Below are 20,776 nucleotides of genomic sequence, written 5' to 3'. Positions count from 1 at the left end.
AGGCAAAAGGAGAAGGGGGTGGCAGAGGATGACATGGTTAGATGGCATCACTGACTTAATGGACATGAATTTGAGCAAACTCCGGGAGATAGTGAAGGACAGGGAAGCCTGGCGTGCTGCAGTCCATGGGGTCGCAAAGAGTTGGACACAACCTAGTGACTGAACAACAACAGCATGATTCATGGGGGTAAGAAGAAGGTCCTGGAGGTCCCAGATAGAGATCACATAGCCTAAACCTATCTTACAAGTGGGTTCAAGATAAACCCCGCCTCGCAGCCCACTGTGGGGCAGGTGCGTGGCCAGGTGAAAGGAACAGGGCAGAGAAGTCACTGCCCCTGCTGGCATCCTGCAGAGGCTGCCGCTCCCTTCTGCGGCACAAGTCGGGCAAAGCCTCCAACACTAATGGACCTGAACCGAGGCCTGTGCCCTCTGTGCGAGCCTGTCACAGCGGTTTCCGGCCACAGGCCCTGAGAGTGACCACACATGTCGCTGGGGCCAGGGGCCAGCCCCCAAGCACCGTGGCCAAAAGGCCTGGGGAGGGACATGGTCTGGGGCCGTGAGTGCTCGCTAGAGTTCTGCTTTGGTCTCAACCACGGCATCAGAGATGATGTGATGCACCAGGCTTGAACATGTTTTGAGTTACGCTGTATTGCATACACATGTAAAACAAATCTGGGAACCCACACGTGTGTGACCAATTATTTTGCTCCTCTGCAAAGTGTTTATTAAATTTTGAAAAACGAGACGATACAAAGAGGCAAACAACAGAAGCAATCACAAACCCCAAACAGTTTTCAAATCTATAAACAATTTTTGAAAAACATTCAAGTAACTTTCCAACTGTGTTGCCAATGCAGTGCGGAAAACAGATCTTTCTTAAGATTCGAGAAATTTTCAAGTATGTTCAGAATGACCCACACATGTCTGTTTGGCTGTTCTGAGCAGCAACGAATCACGGAGAACCCTTGCTCTAGATATTCGAGACATTAAACAGCAAAGGCCGGCCTCCGCAGCTTAGCACCTCTCAGCGACTATAAGTCTTCGGGGTTTGCGAGCTCACAGACTGGGATTCAAGGCTCAGTTCTGCCGCTATCACATGAGTGATACAGAAGCCACATCAAGCCTTACTTCATTATCTGAAAGAGAAGTACTTTGTCTGTATGAGTGTTTTCAAACCATTAGTAATGACTCATTAGTGGGCATTTTTTGGGGTCACGACCAACATTTAAAAAAGGAAAAAAAAACCAGAATCAAACCAAAAAGAAAATATCAGAGTACAAGGCAAAGCAGTAAAAGTATGTCTGATTTCATGCAATTTCTGTTTTAATATGTATGCATATTGGAAGTGTTTTGTTCCTCTACAATAGGCTTATTAAATTTTAAAAATGAAACAATATAAAAAGGCAAACATCAGAAGCTACCACAAACAAACCCTAGTTTTTAGCGATTTTTGAAAACTGTCCACATAATTCTGTGATTAGTAATACTTACATATATATTTTTGTCCTGGGTGATACAGTAAAATACATTTCTTCTTAGAGATTTTGGTCAAAAGGTTTGCAAAGCACTCCTTTAAGTTTCCATTGCCTCTAACATTCTATGATTCTGGAAGATGGAAGGGGCACTCTCACTAAGCCCATAATGAGAATACGAAATGTAGCATTTTTAACACTTTTTAGGCTTCCAGGCACCGTGTTAATTGCTTTCCATGCATCATTTTATTGAACACTCCCAGCAACTCTACGAGTTAGGTAATCATGATGCCGTTTTATAAGGACTAAGGAAATTAAGCAATCTTGGAGAGATTCGGAACATACAGTTGGCAGGACAGTCAAGATCTGAAATTCGTAGGCTGACTTGCAAGTCCCTTTTCATTTTTCTACAATTTGCTGCCAAACGTGTGAGATTCTGAGCATCAGCTAGCAGCTCAGCCCGCGATACAGACGGACGCAGGTCTCTGCCTAGATTATGAGACAGACCACGCCCCTTCCTCTTCACTAGGGAAGGTGCAACGTGCACCCCCAAGGCCTGCTTGGAAGGCAAGGGAATTGGTCTTCACATTTCATTTTCTCATCTGGAATCCGACTTTCCCTCCCTGTCTCCCAGAGTCCCCATGATAACAGAGAAGGCAAAAGCTCTAGATTTGATTTTGTATGACATGGAAATATCAAGTCTCACCTTTTTATAAGTGTCCTCACCCTGTCTGAATCTAGAAAGTGGAGTGTGATTCTACATACATTCTTCTCTACATGCAGAGAGAAGAAAACCTCAGCCCACCGGGAGGGTGTAAAGGGATATGTGAAAGGTGTAAAGAGACTTTCAGCAGAAGTACTTACAAATTCTACAAGAAGCCTTCCTTGTCTCATAGTCCATACTCCCACACATGCATGGATACTGGCCTGGCCTTACCAGGACGCAGAATAGGCCTTTGTGTGTAGCCCTGACCAGGAGAATAACAAACATTTCCTTCCTGCCATTATCGAGCCCTCTCAACCTGCATGAAATTTTACCATTAGAAAGTCATTTCTTTTATTTTAAGGCATTATATCTACAGAAATTCCTGTTGAAAAATGAAACCTTTCCATGGCTCACATATAAGGTAGTTAGTAGCCCAAGTCACAATTAGGTCATCCTAAAAATCTAACAAAATTTCGATGGTACATGAGCAGTAAATTCACCCCGGGGGCAAGGGGAAAGATTGGTAGCACAATCTGGAGAGGCAGGCTTAGGTAGGAATCCAATACCGTGTAAAACTCAAGAGTGTAGAGGGTCACAGAAAAGCGCTGAAGAGAATTTGTGGCCACCTTCAAGTTTAGGCTTCCCCGACAGCTCAGTTGTTAAAGAATCCACCTGCAGTGCAGGAGACCCCGGTTCGATTCCTGGGTCAGGAAGATCCGCTGGAGAAGGGATAGGCTGCCCACTCCAGTATTCTTGGGTTTCCCTGGTGGCTCAGCTGGTAAAGAATCCTCCTGCAATGTGGGAGACCTGGGTCCGATCCCTGGGTTGGGAAGATCCCCTGGAGAAGGGAAAGGGTACCCCACTCCAGTATTCTGGCCTAGAGAATCCCATGGACTGTATAGTCCACGGGGTCGCAAAGAGTTGGACACAACTGAGCAGCTTTCACTTCAGTTTTGGAAGAAATTGCAATACTCCAGGAAAACCATAATCTTTCATCTGGTGCTTTCTAGTTGTACCCGTGTTAGCCCATTTAACACTCACAACATCCCTTTGAAGCAGAGAAAGGAGGTGACTTGCTCGAGGTCACCCAGCTGTGAAATGGCAGTTCGCACAATTCCTGAGCCCTTCAAACTCACCACAATTCTCCCTGGGGGCCAGGGTTCACCCTCTGTGCCCACATCCACACTCAGCAATCTTCCTCTGGGCAAAGGTGCCTCACGCCCCTTTTGACATGCGTCAGGTAGCATGGAGACGGACCTACGCAAAGAGGTCTCTGGCTTTAATCCTTATCAGTGAAATAAACCAGCCGGTTTGTGTCTGTATGTGGCGTGCACACCACACACACACACACACACACACACACACACACACACACACAGGATCACACAAGAAGAATATCTGTTCTAGGTTCATAACTCAACCAGAAGTCATGGGTGATTAAAGCTTTTGGGCTTTGCTCTGATCTCGGGTTTCGCCTTGACTTTCAGTTCTCTGCTTCTTTCTCCTTCTCTCCCCGCCCACTTTTTAGTGGCCTTTGTTCTTCGTTCCTGAGCCATCTGGTTGCAAAGTATGGAAGGAGCACAGTGCAGCAGGCACATGAAAAAACAGCACCAAAAAAAAAAAAAATAGTAGGAGTGAAAACAAAAGACGCGAAGATCCTGAATTTTTTATTTCTCTTTTCAGATTGAAATATCACGGCTCCCAGTTCAGATGCAAAATGGGCAAGCATGCACGGGGGTCTTTGGATAGGAGACTGACATATGTAGAAAGAGGAAAGGACGACCTGAGGCCACGCTGTGTGGCCAGGCTGGGCCAGGGCATGGCTGGATCAGTGACACAAGTGGTCCCTAGCCCTGGGACATGCATCAGAGGGGGTGTCAGAGGAACCACACACACACACCTGCTTCTGATGGCCCCCACACTGCTGCGCTCACCCCCTGGACCCATGGAACCTATTTTTTTCTCGAAGCCAAGGCTTTGCGTCTCTCCTCCTCTCCAGCAAGCTTCTGAGTCTACGTCCATGTTCCCTACCGTGTGAATGCATGCAGCCACTACCTCAAATATCATAAATCCTCTCTCTCTCCCCCTTTCTGTCTGCCTGTTTATCTACAATCTGTCTATTTAAATTCTTTTTAAACAAGAAGGGAATATCTTTATGCCTGTTTGCAGGAATATTCTACATCCATCTGTTATTTACATCATTCGTTTTCCTGAGGTGTCTCCAACAAATCCTGGCTGGATGCACTGTATGTGTTATTAATAAAACAGCTGTAAAAATATTAACTGTACGGCCTAATTGTCAGCCCTGATTAGGAGCCAAGTTTATCCCTGGACGGATGCGGAGACTCAGAATTTGGGCTTCAGTCCAGATCTGACCCTCGCAGCTCACTTTACATTTGATTCTTTGACCATTTAAGCTGCTCTGGCTTCTTCTCTCCCTGCCCCCCAGGGATCTGTGCACATCCGGCCACTGATCTCCTGACTCCTTCAGGTGGCGCTGTTCCAGCTTCTGGAATGTTCTTCCCCACTCCGCTCCCTCCCCCGTCCTCGTCTCTCCCCCCCACCTCCCGCCACCACCACTTCAGTTAAAGTTAGCAGCCCTATGCTATATAATCACCTTTAAGGGACTTAAAAGATGAGTAGAAATACTGTCAGTATTGTTTCTCCACGCGCACTGATAGGAAATCGCATTTGGACAGTCTGCCTTGGAAAACATGTCTCTAAAAACCAATGGACACTACAGACTAGAGAGCTTAGACGCTAGAGAGCCTCTACGGATAGGCCACAGAGTGATAGTCCATGAGTATCAGGAATTAGATCAATCTTTCAGACAAACCTTCTGGATACATAAGATAAACGAAGAGTTGATAACACATTTAATGTCTAACAAAGTGTGCAAACGAAATCAAATGAGGGCAGAAGTGAGCAAATGAAACACTTGTGTTACTGTTCCTTTCTTAGTCTAGCTGGATGAACCCAGACACTAACATCTCAGTGAGGCCAAGGTGTTTACTGGGAGGATAAAACCACTTAGAAAAACACTTTTTCTGCTGGTGCCCAGAAAGCCTTAGCAATGTCTATGTCATCTAGATCTCAGCCAATGGGAAAGCAATAGGAGAAGACACTTAGATAAACTGGTATGATGATTTGCATCATTACATATGAAATACATAAATTATCTGCCAATGTTTCATAGATCAAAGGATTAATGATAGTTAACCCAGTAACACCTAACATAGTTGTGATTAATTGTCGAAAAGTTGGATAAGACTTGATGTTTCATGTGGCCCTTCTATCAGGGATTTTCTTTATTTTTAAAAAAATTTTAACTTTTTATTTTATATTGGAGTAGGGACAGTTAACAATGTTGTGATAGTTTCAGGTGGGCAGCAAAGAGGCTCCATTATATATATACAAGTATCTATTCTCCCACAAACCCCCCTCCCATCCAGGATGCCATACAACATTGAGCAGAGTTCCGTGTACTATACAGTAGGACCTTGTTGGTTATCCATTTCTAAGTATAGCCATGTGTACATGTTCATCCCAAACTCCCTAACTATCACAGATTTTATTTAGAATTGCAATATTCTACTTGTATGGAGTACTTTGGAAATTTTTACAGCAATGGCCTTTGATTTTGCTTATTTTTCCAGGAAGTTTCCAAGCTGGCTTTCTTGCCATAGAAGATTACTTCTTAAATTATCTCTCACCTCACAGGTTCCAGGCCACCCTTGCAAATGTTTCCAAAAAGACAGCATGTGCTGGGGTCACCATCCTGCCTTCAATTCTCATGACCATTAGTATTGACAATCTGGTAGAATGCTCATGGCTTGCTTAAATGGTACATTTTAAAATAATCATTTTTAAGGGGAAACCATATTTTTGTCTCTAACAGAGGTGATGAAAATTTCAGAAAAGAAACCCAAAACTTCTCATTTCCATCTCTTAAAAGAATTCGTGGCAAGGTGGTAATGAAATCATCACATACGCTACTGGAGAGCCAACCTCCACAGAAAGTTCAACACTTGACTGCCTTTGCTTTAAAAGTACACAGTTTTAAAAGGCACAGTCAATTGTCTCCCCAAGATGTCTGCATTGTAAAATGTTTTTGTCTAACAATTGGACACGATTCACATGGCTTTATGAAGACAAGCTGTTTTTGTTTTTGGCCTTGAAAGGATTAGTAATCGCTCGATGTTTTAATGGACACTACTTCTTTATTTTCTCCACTATTTACTGTAAGGTAATGTTGTCGGTGGTGTTGTTGTTCTGTCGCTAAGTTGTGTCCGACTCTTTGCGACCCCACGGATTGTAGCCCAGCCTCTGTCCTCTACTGTCTCCCAGAGTTTGCTCATATTCACGTCCATTGAATTAGTGACGCTATCTAACCATCTCATCCTCTGTCGCCACCTTAGACCCAGGGACTGTAGCCTGCCAGGATCCTCTGTCCATGAGATTCTCCAGGCAAGAATACTGGAGTAGGTTGCCATTTCCTTCTCCAGATTAAAATGTGACCTGAGTTTAAATGCATGGCTGTTTCATGGCCTATGTGTATCTTATAAATGTACAACAAACTGGATGCCCTTCCAGTGAAGCAAAAGGAAAACAGCTATCTCAGCCTTCATGAGAGCAACACTGTCTTAAATGGGTATCTCCTCCAACACCCAACAGACAACTGTACACCCATGGGGCTCAATATTCATTGACTAGTGACAAGGTTCATAAGTTCTCTGCTTGGTATAGTAGGGAACACTACATTTCACTCCTCTTTCAATTTCTGCATTTCATTCTCAAATGATAAAAAATCTTCAGCAATTATTTTGCTTAGATGTTAAAACAGAATTTATTGGGTAGTTTCTATGTGCTCAGCATTAAGCTAGGCACCAAGATGAATTTGTAATAAACATAAGACATGCTTCTGCCAATAAATAATCATACAATTTGCTTGTGGAGCCAGGATATCCCATATGAGAAGCATTGTATAAGCTGGTGTAGAATGGTGTAACTTGACATAGGCAGATATTCGGTATTAGGATATTCAGTACTAGGGAATAGTGTCATGGGATTAGTTACAAGACAAAACTTTATTGACAGACAAAGCAGGAAGTAGGCCTTGAAGAAAGCAAAAAATGGAAAGAAATGTGTAGTTTAAGATTGAAAATTTGGTAGGCTCAGCATATGCATTATTGAGCTTTTTGCCCTAAAGCTAAATCACTTTTTTCTTAACCAGATGGAAGCTGACTGGTGAGCTCCAAGTGTGGTGATAAGACAAGCTTTTCTTATAATCAATGTTTAGGATGTAAAAACGTAATCTGTACTCAACTGCCATGTCTGGCATGTGTTAATAACTTAGTGAATATATTTAAGACGGACAGAACCTCATGACATCAATACTGTCCATTAAGTCTCGGCATTCTGAGAAGTTAATTCTTTTTGATGACTTCTGGAGAATGGATGGAAGAAATGGTCCTTGGGATATCTAATTACCAGAGAGAAGGCTACTGAAGGAACATGTGTATCTAGCATCATTCTGGAAATCTCAAGTGAAAAAAACACTTTTTTAAATATTTTTTTTACAATTTTAATTGATTTATTTATTTTTGGCCATGCTGGGTTTTCGTTGCCGCTCGGGGCTTTTCTCTGGCTGTGGCAAGTAGGGGCTACTCTCGAGCTGAGATGCACAGGCCTCTCACTGCAGCCGCTTCTCTTGTTGCGGAGCACAGGCTCCAGGGCACACTGGTTTCAGTACTTGTGGCTCACGGGCTCCGTAGTGGAGGCGCCTGGATTCTGGACCACAAGGCTCAGGGGTCGTGGCGTGTGGGGTCCTCCCAGGTCAGGGATCAAACCTGTGTCTCCTGCATTGGCAGGTGGACTATTCACCACTGAGCCACCAGGGAAGTCCTCAAGTGAAAGAATTATTAAAAGGGCAAATCCAGGAAGTATTTATTAGTTAAAATGAAACACTGATTTTCCATTATTTTCACCTGGCAAAGAAGTGGGATTATTCATCTCAGAGGAGATAGCACTTTGGTTGCGGAAGATATCCTGATGGGCCCCTTTTTATATAAATGATGCTCCCTCTGTCTTAAAAGATAGGATTAAAAAAAAAAAAGCAGAGAGCTAAAGTGCTCTACCTTAAAAATTAATTGGCATTTAGGAATTGGTCACTGATACCTTCTTGTTGGTTAGAGGGCTGAGGAACTTGGCAAGAAATTGGCAAGGAGCCTGAGAAAGAAAAGAAAGACAGCCAATGTGAAAGTCAAGGTGAAATCATGGCCTGGGGACCTTCAACAAGAGCGGTAATTAGTACACAATTGTCAATTGTTTCCCATTCTGCGCTGATTCCATCCTTTCCTACCTTGAAAGCTTTGGTAAAGATCGGTCACTGTAAAGAGCTACCCAGAGATGTGTTAGGGACAGAATGGAAGAAGTGGGGGCAATGCTCAGGCTGGACCAAAGAAGAGAAAGAGGATGCTGGCCACTGGGGCTGAGAGAGTTAGTCTGGAGGCAGGCTGCACAGAGACAGACCCAGGAGAATATAAACCTCTCTGTGGGTATCCTCAGAGGTTATCAGGGAGCGTGTGGAGGATGTCCACTGATACTGGATGGAGGCTTGAGCCATTTGACTTTGACAGTAAAGAAGAGGGAGCACTCAGGCACTGACATCTGGGTTGCTTCTCATCACCCCAAATCACCTGGCTGAGCAGAACAAGGATGATATATTATCCACCCTTCTCATCATCCATCCTTTTAATAAGCACCAAAGGACCTGTTGCTGGGAACCCTTGGTGACTCAGACAGTAAATGGTCTGCCTGCAGTGCAGCAGACCCGGGTTTGATCCCTGTGTTGGGAAGATCCCCTGGAGAAGGAAATGGCAACCCACCCCAGTATTCTTGCCTGGGAAATCCCATGGATTTTCCCCAGTCCATGGGGTTGCAAAGAGTTGAACACGACTGAGTGACTTCACTTTCAAAGGACATGGAGTTGGACACAACTTAGCAATGAAACCACCATCACACAAGGACCTATTTTCCGGGTGGATCAGTGGTAAAGAATCTACCTGCCAATTCAGGAGACATGGGTTCAGTCCCTGGGTTGGGAAGATCTCCTGGAGAAGGAAATGGCAACCCGCTCCCGTAATTTCTTGCCTGGAGAACCGCATGGACAGTGGAGCCTGGCGGGCACAGTCCATGGGGTCACAAAGAGTCAGACACAACTTAGTGACCAAACAACAGCAACAAGGATTTCAATACATTCCACGTATGGAATACTACAGGAGACAGTTTCCTTCTTCCAGATTTTAATTTTAAGAACGAATGCATGCACAAAGTACATTAAAGTGGTATTAACCAAGTTTTTGAGAATTAGGATGGGTAGTATGCAATGCGCACCACATTTGCTGTGTTTGCTAGAATGCCAAGGAGAGAGAGACAGCTGTTCGCTAGAATGGTTGTGAAAAGCTTCAAAGAGAAGGTTGAACTTTATATAGGCCTTGGTCAGTGACTTGAATTTGGATAAGACTTGGAGGAGGGAGAATAATACTCATAGTCATTCTTCATCATTGCATTTTACTTTATAAGTCATCATACAATTTCATGAATAATATCTGATTTATCATCACAACTACTCTGTGAAGTGATATTAATCCCACGTCTCAGATGATGATGCCGCGGCTCACGGTGTAGGTAAAAATATTTAGAAACATAAACAGACCATACGGGTGATTCAATAATCAGAGTAATTTTTATTATTAATTTCCTCTCAGATTCAGAAACATTCTTTGAATAGCCTATCATTTTAAAACAGTTTGTCATGAGTCCCATATTAAAGAACAGGATACATAACAAAGTTTAAACTCACAGAAAATATAAATTAGAAAGTGAAAGTGAAGTCGCTCAGTCGTGTCCGAATCTTTGTGACCCCATGGACTGTAGCCTACAGGTTCCTCCATCCATGGGATTGTCCAGGCAAGAATACTGGAGTGGGTTGCCATTTTCTTCTCCAGATCTTCCCAACCCAGGGATTGAACCCAGGTCTCCCACATTGTAGGCAGATGCTTTACCGTCTGAGCTACCGCGGAGGTCCAATATAAATTAGGGAAGATGGTTTATGAAATTATTCATTATTCATTGAATATCCAATTGTCTATTTTATAGGGAGTGCCATAAATGTGTCACTTTTCTGGTATACAACATAGAAACTTACACTGTGAAGGTGTTATGTAGACCATCCTGTCCAAGGGCTCACATCTACAGTATAGAGGATTGGGGCCTTGCTGAGTGCATCGATCACATGTTAGCTTGGTTTATTACTATCCTGAAGTCATAAATAGCATCAAAGACAAACAAACTAGAGTCTACCTCTAATCTGCTTCTATTTGGCTCTGGAGACCTTTTTCTCTTTTACAAAAGACCTTTGATAACTTGGACTTCCAGCTAAAAAGACTTCCTTGGGGGTCCAGTAGCTAAGTCTCTGGCTCCCAATGCAGGGATCCAGGTTTGATCCCTGGTCAGGGAACTAGATTCCACATGCTGAAACTAAAAGGTCCCACATGCTGAAATGAAGATCAAAGATCCTGCAGGCTGCAGCTAAGACCCAGCACACCCAAACAAATAAATACTAAAAAAACTACAAGCTCAAACATGGAAACATTATACCAAGTCAAAATAAGCCATTCCTAACATTACGTTACTTATAGTAGAATAATTTATGATGCACAAAAAGTAATTAGTATAAACATTTCCTCTCCCTACTCTCATTTTGAGAATAAGAAGCCAGTGTTGTATGTCCAAATGTCTCTGTTCTTACTCCCATTCCCGTAGGAGAAGTGAAAATTTCCCTCTCACTACTTCATACTCCCCATTCCACCCTCCTTAAGCCTTTCAGTAGCAGCAAATTGGGAAAAAGAAGACATAATTTTGAGGATTTTGAGATAAAGAGGTAGGAACAACTGGATCCAGAGGAAATTCAGGGGATGCCAGAGACGGAGGCTCCAAGGAGCACTGGGTTTACCAGCACCCTAGGGCCATGGGAGACACGCCCCAGCGAGGGGTTACTGTGGGATGCTGAGAGAGGATGCACGCCTAGCGCCATCTCAGCCTCTGTCGTCCCCTTCTCCTCCTCCCCTCAATCTTTCCCAGCATCAGGGGCTTTTCCAATGAGTCAGCTCTTCGCAGCAGGTGGCCAAAGTGTTGGAGTTTCAGCTTCAGCATCAGTCCTTCCAATGACTATTCAGGACTGATTTCCTTTAGGGTGGACTGGTTGGATCTCCTTGCAGTCCAGGGGACTCTCAAGAGTCTTCTCCAACACCACAGTTTGAAAGCATCAATTCCTCTGCACTCATTCTTCTTTATGGTCCAACTCTTATGTCTGCAGGTGACTACTGGAAAAACCACAGCTTTGACTACAGGGACCTTTGTCAGCAAAGTGATGTCTCTTCTTTTTAATATGCTGTCTAGGTCTGTCATATTTCCAAATGTAGGCAATGTTGAAAAAGAAAGAAAAAATGCAAATCACCCCATGCTTACAAGAATGTGTTTTTGCACCTGCATAAATGAAAACTGACAAGTTTATAAGATGAATGTGGCAAATGATTAGTGACAATTCAGTTACAAGGGAGGAGCCAAAAAAGTCAGTCATTTGCTACCCGGCCATCTTTAAGTCCTGGAGCATTTTAACTCAAATTTGGCATTTTGTTACAGTTTTGAAATTATGCTGTCAAAGTGGTGACTGCAATTCTTAGGTAAGCATTGTGGGTGATTAGGGTTGAGTTCTAGCATGTATCCAAGGCTTCAACTGCAAAATGATAACGAAAAGGTGATAAAGAAACCTAACAATGAAGATTTGGGGCTGTTTGGCTCACTGATGTATCTTTGGTGCCTAGAACAGTGCTTGGCACAGGGAAGGCACTCCATGAATATTTCCTGAATTAGGTCTATTTTAATATAAGAACCGCCAATGCTTACATTGCCTTTTTAAAATTAATTAATTTATTTTTGGCTGTCTAGATCTTCATGGGCTTCCCTGGTAGCTCAGGTGGTAAAGAATCTGCCTGCAATGCAGGAGACCTCAGTTCGATCCCTGGGTCAGGAAAATCCCCTGAAGACAGGATAGACTACCCACTCCAGTATCCCTGGGCTTCTCTCCTGGCTCAGAGGGTAAAAAATCCATCTGCAGTGTGGGAGACCTAGGTTTGATCCCTGGGTTGTGAAGAGCCCCTGGAGGAGGGCATGGCCACCCATTCCAGTATCCTTGCCTGGAGAATCCCCATGGACAGAGGAGCCTGGAGGGCTACAGTCCACGGGGCTGGAAATTGTCAGACACGCCTGAGGGACTTGGCACAGCACAGCCCAGGTCTTCACTGCTGTCTGGGGCTTCCTGGCTTCAGCAGTTGCCGTGGATAGCTCTAGAGCACTGGCTCAGTAGCTGTGGTGTGCAGGCTTAGCTGCTCTGTGGCATGTGGAATCTTCCAGGACCAGGGATCAAACCCGTGTCCCCTGGATTGGCAGGCAGATTCTTAACCACTGGATCACGAGGGAAGCCCTAGTGCTTATGTTTCTAAATACATGGCCTCCTGTATCTGTGTCCTGTTCACTATACCTGTGCTCACTCACTCCCCAGCCGCGCCTGCCCCCATCTCCAGCCAGCCCATGACTTCACCTCAGACAAAACCAGAGCAAGGAGCCGCAGGAGCCGCATCACTGCACAGAAGGGCTCCAGGTGCCCAGCCAGCTCCACCCTCCCGGCCGCCCTCCATTCCCAGTGGCTTGCTTCTGACCACTTCCAGCGTGTCTGCAACTTTTGGATCGTTGCCAAGCTGAAATGTGAGAAACGGTATGGTATCTCGGGGCATTATCATTTGCATTTCTCTTATTAGGAGCAAAGCTGCACATATTTTCATATGGTTAAGAGCCATTTGCCTTTCTTTTTTTAGGGAACAGTCTGTTCATTTCCCTAGTCCATTTATCTACCAAGTTATAGGCTTTTTCTTCTCTATTTTTAGACACTCTTTATATATTTGACATGTTAACCCTTTGTGATAAAAGTTGCAAATTTCTTCCCATGTGTCATTATTTTTACATTGCTTAGAGGTTTGTTTTTTTTTTTAACTTGAAAAAGTTTTTTATTTTTTTAATACCATAAAATTTAGCTATATTTTTACTTAATGTTTCTGGACTTGGTTAAATAGTTGAGACAGTTTCCTTCATCCCAGTTATTGGAGGAAAATACCCTTCTCTTCGAATATGTATAGCTTCATTCATTTCACATTTAGATCTCTGAGCCTTTGGAATTTATCCTGGTGTACAATGTGAGAAACGGATCCAATTTTATCTTTTTCCATATGGCTATCCACTTATCCCAACACCACTTATAATTTATAAGTCCATCTTTTGCCACCAATTTGAAATGCCATCTTTATTATGTATTAAATTTCCATATGCAATTAGGTCTATGTCTGGATTTTTCTAGTCATTGATCCATTCATGTGCCTATACAAATCTTTAATTATAGAGACTTCAGAACATATTTTTGTATCTAGACAAGCCAGACTTTATTCTCATTTCTCTTCTTTAACAAGGATGTCCTGACTACTCCAGTCTATTTTTCCTCCTAAATGATATTTTGACAATTACATTAATTGTTTAATTTTCAATTAAAGTTATAAGTTAACTAAGAGAGAATTGACTCCTGTCTATCCAAGAAACTGATATGTCTTTCCATTTCTTCAAATCTCCTCTTTATACTTTAGAGGTATTTTTAGTTTTCTTTATGTAGTTTTTGCACAATTTTTGTTTTTTTAATGTATCTAAGTTGATCATTATTACTATCTTAAATATATTTATCATGTCTCTTCTAACTACTTTTAGTTTGCATGTGTGAAGACTGTCTATGTTGATTTCTTCCCTATCTGCTACTTTACTGAATCCTCTTATCTCCTGTGGTGCTTTTGCCGTTGAGTCTCTTGGACTTTCCAGTTATATACTCATGTCTTCCGCTACTAGAGATATTTTTTCGCTCTTCCCTCTTATGTTTTATGTAATGGCAGATGTTATGCTATTTGGTTTTTTTTTTTTTTTTTACTAAACATTATATTATGAGCACTTGCAATATCATTAAGCGGTCTTAAAGGCCCATTTTAATGGTTGCACATATTTTATTATATGGATGTGCCATCATTTAGTTAGCTATTTTCAACTTGAAATCCAATTTTTCTCATTTTTATTTTTGTAGATCATGTCACAGTAAATATGTTTTGTTTGTATATCTGTGCACATCTCTGATTATGTTCTTAGTGTAAATTCCTACAAGTAGAATCAGTAGGTCACACAGCCTGCCCAGTTTTAAAGCCTTTTCAATGCATAATTGACAAAATGCCCTTCAGGAAAAGACAAACCAGTATACTGTCACATCAGCAAGTGTGTCTCTCTTCACGGTGCCCTCAGGCGTTTAAACTTACGATAACTCACCAGGTAAACAATATCAATGGAGAGTCCGCCTAGCTACATCTATGAAATGTTTTATTAGAGAAGAAGAGTATAAGGGGAAAGGACCAGTATCTTCTTACTCACATGGAGGCAAGGGCAATATTCTTTCTTGGCACACAACTATTTCTCTAGCTCGACGTTGACATCTCTATGTGGTGGGCATCCAGGGGTGGCTGGCTCCTCCCAAGTCTTTCTGGATGTGTTAGATTCTCTGGAAGACCTTGCAGAAGCCCCTCCTCACACTTCTTTCTGCGGGAGATCCGGCTCTCTCTTCTCAGTTCCTGCCACTGGATGACCTCACCCATTAGGCAAACTTCTTGATCAAACCAACACTAGCTACCGTCTCCGGTGCAGGTCGCCCACTAGAAACTCGAGCATCCTTGGGGATCCCAGGTGGGGCAGTTCAGGCTGCTTCGGTCACCTCATCTTGCGATCGTCTGTAGACGCAGAAGCAGATCAGAAAGTCTGTCTGCTCTCAAAGCAGAGAGTTCCCGGCTGGGAAGGAAACCCCAGTCTGTCTACCTGTTAGCATCTACAAGTTGTATGGGTGAATCTCTGTGAAGCTCTTCTGCAATCCAGGATGAGCAGAATCGTGGGAGACAGGGCAACCTCCTTCCTTGCCCAAGGGAGAGATAGAGCAACCTCTGAGGCGGAACACTGCCGCCCCACCTCCGCATGACCACTCCCAGCTTTGCTTCCTGCTCCCTCCTGCCCCCTTCCTGCCCTCTGCTTACGTAAGGCTGCTGTGGAGCTGGGGTCCGGCTGCTCTTTCCCTTGTTAACACCTATTGTTTTTGGCTGGGGGCCTGCTGCTGATCCCATGGCAAAAGTCGAAGCCCCACTCCACGTTCTGGTATGCTAATTTTTATTTGTACTTCCTTGCTTAGCAGTGAGATTGGACATGTTTCTTGTGTTTCTTAATAGTCTTATTTCTCTTTTTATGAACTGCCTGTTGGTGGCTTTTTTCTTATTCTTCTGCGTCTTCTCTTGGTCTGTTGAAGCTTTCTCCTTGGGAAGTAGTCTGACCAGAGTTCTCTAGCTTACACCACATCACAGCCCCACTGGTTCTGAATGTAACACAACTGCTTTCCAGTTGCAGTTTCTGCCTTTAGGGTGTCAGTATTAATATTCAAGACACAATGAGCTAAGAAACAGGATACACAGATCCACTATTTGATATTCATCAGCTGGTTTATAAATCTATGCTAAATATGCACAGTGGTATACCTATTTACATGTATGCATGAATACCTCTTATATAAAGTTATGACATGATGTTCAAAATCCGTTTTGCCTCCCATTTAATTTTCCTATAACCTCTCGGTCATTCATTCAACCTAACAACAGCCATCTTAATCAGCGAATCAATTTATAACCCTACCAGGTGGCAAAAGGCTTCTCCAAGCGACCTCTTGGGGATCCCTTCTGGCTATCTTCTGGAAAATAGGAGATTAAAAACATGTGTGTTCCCACAACGCTGCATTCTGAAGCTGTTTCATCTCCTCATCCTGCCCCCATGTAAGTTATGTAAGACTATTGAAATCAACAAAGAACAATTCATGCCTTGACTGGGATTACTGTTGTTGTTTTTAAGGGCAGACCTAAAACTGGAAAAGCAACTGAAATGCAAGCAGTTCCTACATCCTGTCAAGCTCAGAGAAAATTCACTTCTGCACAGGATACAAGTTGATAAGAATTCTTGGTATTTCGTGAGTCTGTTCACTGTCTAGGATGGAAATAAAATGGATTTAATTTAATATTCTAAAATCTCAAGCCATCAGAGCTGAAGCCTGGGAAGCTGTACCTGAAACATGGGTCGCACTAGGCGAATGCCTCCAGAGGACTGGAAGGGTGAGTTGCCTGGCATCTGGATGTTACTATGGGGATTGCTATAGTAACAACTCTATTCACCCTTATTTATTAGGTTATTCTGTTGTGGAACCCAAAGGTAAACCAAACATCCAAAGAAACAATGGTTTCAAAGAAATTTTTTTGCTGTTCCTGCAGCCCAGGCCAAATGCTTCGATGAAAGGAAAGGACAACGTTGACAAATAATTTAATACAATTGAAGGAATGAGATTCCTCCAGGTTTCCTCTGAGACTGGCAAAACAACAGTTGATCTATGTCATAACACAGCGTCGAATTTGAGAATTTACCAGTCCTGGTACGAAACCCTCTGAGACAACAACAGTGGTGCCCCCCACACTCCCACACCTACCCTCCCTCTCTTTTCGTTTCACTACATCAGAAAAGAGCTTTCCTTTTTTTTCTTTTCCATAAAAAGAAGGGGGGAATGAAGCTGATCAGAAAAATAGCCTCATCTTGGAGGACTTAAAGGTTTTAAATGCAGCATCCTTCCCACCGGCCTAGTCTTCACTGCAAACAATAAGCCAGTTAGAATTGGGAGGAGAAGGGGGTGGGGGAAGAGGGGGAGGGGAGGGGGGAGAAGGAAGAAGGCTCTTGAGTGATGGATATTTTTGACTCTGCTGGGTCTTCTTTGCTACACATGGGCTTTCCCTAGTTGTGAAGAGCAGGGCTCCTCTCTAGTCCTGGTACGAGGACTTCTCCCAGTGGCGGCTCTTCTTCTTGTAGACCACAGGCTCAAGAGTACAGGCTCAATAGCCGTGGTACACGGGCTCCATTGCTCCACGATATCTGGGGTCTTCCCGGACCAGGGACTGAACCACTGTCCCCTGCACTGTAAGTTGGACTCTTAACCACTGGACCACCGCAGGAGCCCTGGGAGTGGTCTCGAGGTAGAATTTTCTGCCCTCCCTCCCCTCCTCAGATCCTTTCTTCTTGGTCCGATGGGGATCTCTGCCAAGGCGGGTGAATGACCCTAGAAAATATGCATAGACTCTCTTGAAAGCCAAAAGGGGGAACTGAGAGAAAGCATGTGTTCTGTGGTCTGTCCTACCATAACAGAAGACTGCGGTGAAAGTGCCTTGTGGGGTGAGGTTATATAAAGGAGAGAAAAGGAGAATAGAGGAGCGAGGAAAGGCAACCTAGAAAAGCCAACCCGCGTTCGTAGGACAGAATGAATCCTGAGAAAAAATTCAAGCAAGTAACTGCTCAGCTTGACCCCACACGCCCTCTTTCTAAGGGGGGGGGGGGGGTCCACTGTTTTTATGCTTGTCATCATTATGATTCAATCAACCAGCTGACTGCTTTGGTGTAGTGAAGTCAAGGCTTGGGAATAGAGATAGTCACCAAAATAAAGATGGAGTCCAAGTTGGTCTCAAAATGGATTTCAGGAAACAGGAAGATCAAGCAGTGCCCTGAGTCTTTCACCCAGGCTAATTCAGCTAATTCACGCATCAGCCCTCAGAAGGAGTTCTTATCAGCAGCCTCATTTTCAAGCGGGAAAACTAAGACAGAGACCATAAGTGACTGACCTACAACAAACACGCTGTAAAGAGAAGAACCAGGTTTCCAACCCAAGCAACTGATTTCAAGGCCTGCATTCTGATCCACGACCATGTGCTCTTCCTCCAAGGAGCTCCTGAAAAACGGAAGAAGCAAATTCCAAAGTTGCTTTCCAGTGACTTGGAGGAGGGGCCGCAAGAAGGAGAGCAGAGATGTGGAAAATGATCATGTGGACGGACAGACGCAGACAGCCTCCCAGGGACTGGAAAGCCAGCCAGGCAGAACACCTTGAACCTCAGACAAGGAAAAACACCTTTAGGAAGTTCTAACATGCGATGAGATCTAAACTTCCTTTCTCCTAACATCAAAGTAAATCCCCTGGGTTCGGCTTGTAAACCTTGTTTATAGGAACAGAACAAGACAGTATTCCCTTTCTTGCCTCCTTAATGGACTGGAAAAGTCAAGTTCTATAGAAGGAAAGAATCAAGCATTTGGATCTTAAATGACCACCATCATAACAAGCGTGAACAGTCTAGAAATCTCCTCCTGCAAGTTAGGAACAGAAGCACATTTAAAATCACACATGTAGGGATTCCTCTGGTGGCCCACTGGTTGGGATTTCACCTTCCAAGCAGGGGGTGGCAGGTTCAATCCCTGGTCAGGGGGCACTAAGGTCCTACATGACTTGTGGCCAAAAGACCATGGCACAGAATAGAAGCAATGTTGTGCAACAGAGATTTAAAAAATTATCCACATTAAAAAAAAAAAAAACCTCACGTGCAAATTCCTGGCACCTTCAGAGACAAACAGAAAAACACGTAAGACTCTCAGCTATCTAACATACCTGAGTAAGAAACAGCTCCTTGCCTCGTGTTTAGCAAGCACTCCATTATTTTATCTGAATCATTTGGGTATATTTGGTCTTTGAAAGTATCAAGGCTTTCTCCACCAATGACTTAAAGGCTAGGGTTTACAGTTCTCATGGCTAGGGGTCCTTAAGGGGAAGGGATGGGAGGAACAAATGAACTTCCAAAAAATTCAAGTAAGGGTGGTGTGTGCTTGTGTGTGTGCACGTGGATGTACACGTGTGTGTACACACGTGGGTAGTGGCAGCTGCTGCTGAGGAAGGAATAGCCTCCCTTGACTATAATTAAGCATCCTCCAGGCTGGGGTGTTCACTCACGAGGCACGTCGCCCTGGCTCTCAGAGCTCTACTAGTCATGCGGAGTCCTGCGTGCCTCCGACAGCCCAGCTCTCCTCCCCACGTGGCCGGGGCCTGGGAAGCCTCACGTCATGCAAAGTAGGAAGGGACCGATCTCCAAGGATGCGTTCACGTGGAAAAAGACGATTGCACTTGGGAAGGCTCTAGAAGCCACATATCCAAATGCCTGGGGGTGGAACATCCCAGGAAAAGCAAAAGGCCAGGAGGAGGAGGACGACCACAGAGAATTAAACTTGCCCCAGAGCCTTATGTTTTATAACGTGCAAACACGACGCCAGCTCTACTTTGCCACCGCATAGTAAATACAAGATTACTAGGCAATTATATGTAAACATTACAGAGCCTCCGAAAAGAATGGCCATGTTCAGGGCAGTTTCTCAATCCCTTGATAACAGTATAGTTTAATGGGTAGAAACAACTATATCATTTATTCCTCTTACATAAAAGGCTGCCAACCATGTAAGTACATGATCAATAACAGGGATTTCCAGTGGGCGGGTGTGCGGTTGTCCCCAGAGTAGCAGCTTCATGAGAAGTAATAAGAAGTAAAATGAGAAGCGCAAAAAAAAAAAAAAAAAAAAAAAAAAAGGCATGGAAACGAAGTGCTTCAGCAGAACTAGGACCCCAAAGGCTTCTCAATGCATTTATTTTTATGGTGTACAAGGAACAACAGCAGAGCTAAATCTGGCACTTTTAAGGGATTTGTAAATCAGCTGTAAAATGTTAGCCTGGATTGGATTTTTCCATTCGGATCTGATGGAAACAGGGATGGGAGATGTAGGGGGGTTTGGGAGCAGATGGAAAGAGTGAGGACCCTGGAGATGAGAACATTTGTATTTCGATTTCTGTTCATTTTTCATGTACCTGAGTATTGTTGGGGATAGGTCTGGACTCTCTGCAAGTATTCATTTCACTGAAAAAGATATTCCCAGGGCAGCCATTATGTATCATGAACAGCATATCTTAAATTAATTCAATCGTTGATTGCTCTTCTGAAAAATGACAGCAGAGCCACTAATAGGAGGTATGATCACTGGGGTCTTTGGAACTGGCCAAGAAAGCAGAGGATAGCAAGGTGACCTGCTTGCTGACCAGCATCACTTCTTTCTAGAGAGGCACACAACCCCTGGGGGACCATTAGTCTGCACTGACGCCCTGCTGCATGAACGGATAGCCTTCCCTCCTTGATAATTGCCAACCGTCACTAGGTCTTCCTATGCTCCAGGCACCGTGCTGGCCATTTTACTTGTTAAATCATCCTGATCATCCCAGAAGGTATGTAACATCATTATTCCAGATTATGACAAAGACAGATCTGACGTTTTGTGAAGTTGCGTTATGTGGTCAAGATAACAGTCCTTTAGTGGAAAGTCTGAGATTTATTGCTATTGTTCAGTCACTGAGTCATGTCCAGCTGTTTGCCACCCCATGGACTGCAGCACTCCAGGTTTCCTTGTCCTTCGCCATCTCCCAGAGTTTGCTAAAACTCAGGTCCATTGAGTAGGTGATGCCATCCAAGCA

The 20,776-nt window shown here is 43.7% G+C and overlaps 1 long non-coding RNA gene across 2 annotated transcripts in view; it reads right to left on the bottom strand.

Moving 5' to 3' along the window:
- Positions 1-773: 773 nt before the first annotated feature.
- LOC122685030 overlaps positions 774-20,776 on the bottom strand; it is a 141,826-nt gene continuing 121,823 nt past the window's right edge. For both annotated transcript variants that reach the window (XR_006338226.1, XR_006338225.1), the window contains exon 5: positions 774-1,136. This is a non-coding gene — a long non-coding RNA (uncharacterized LOC122685030). The remainder of the gene's footprint in view (positions 1,137-20,776) is intronic.

Source organism: Cervus elaphus, chromosome 27 (assembly GCF_910594005.1).
Source record: "Cervus elaphus chromosome 27, mCerEla1.1, whole genome shotgun sequence".
Classification (NCBI taxonomy): Eukaryota; Metazoa; Chordata; class Mammalia; order Artiodactyla; family Cervidae; genus Cervus; species Cervus elaphus.
The sequence above is the reverse complement of the archived record's forward strand: the minus strand, read 5'-3'. Positions and strand labels throughout refer to the sequence as shown.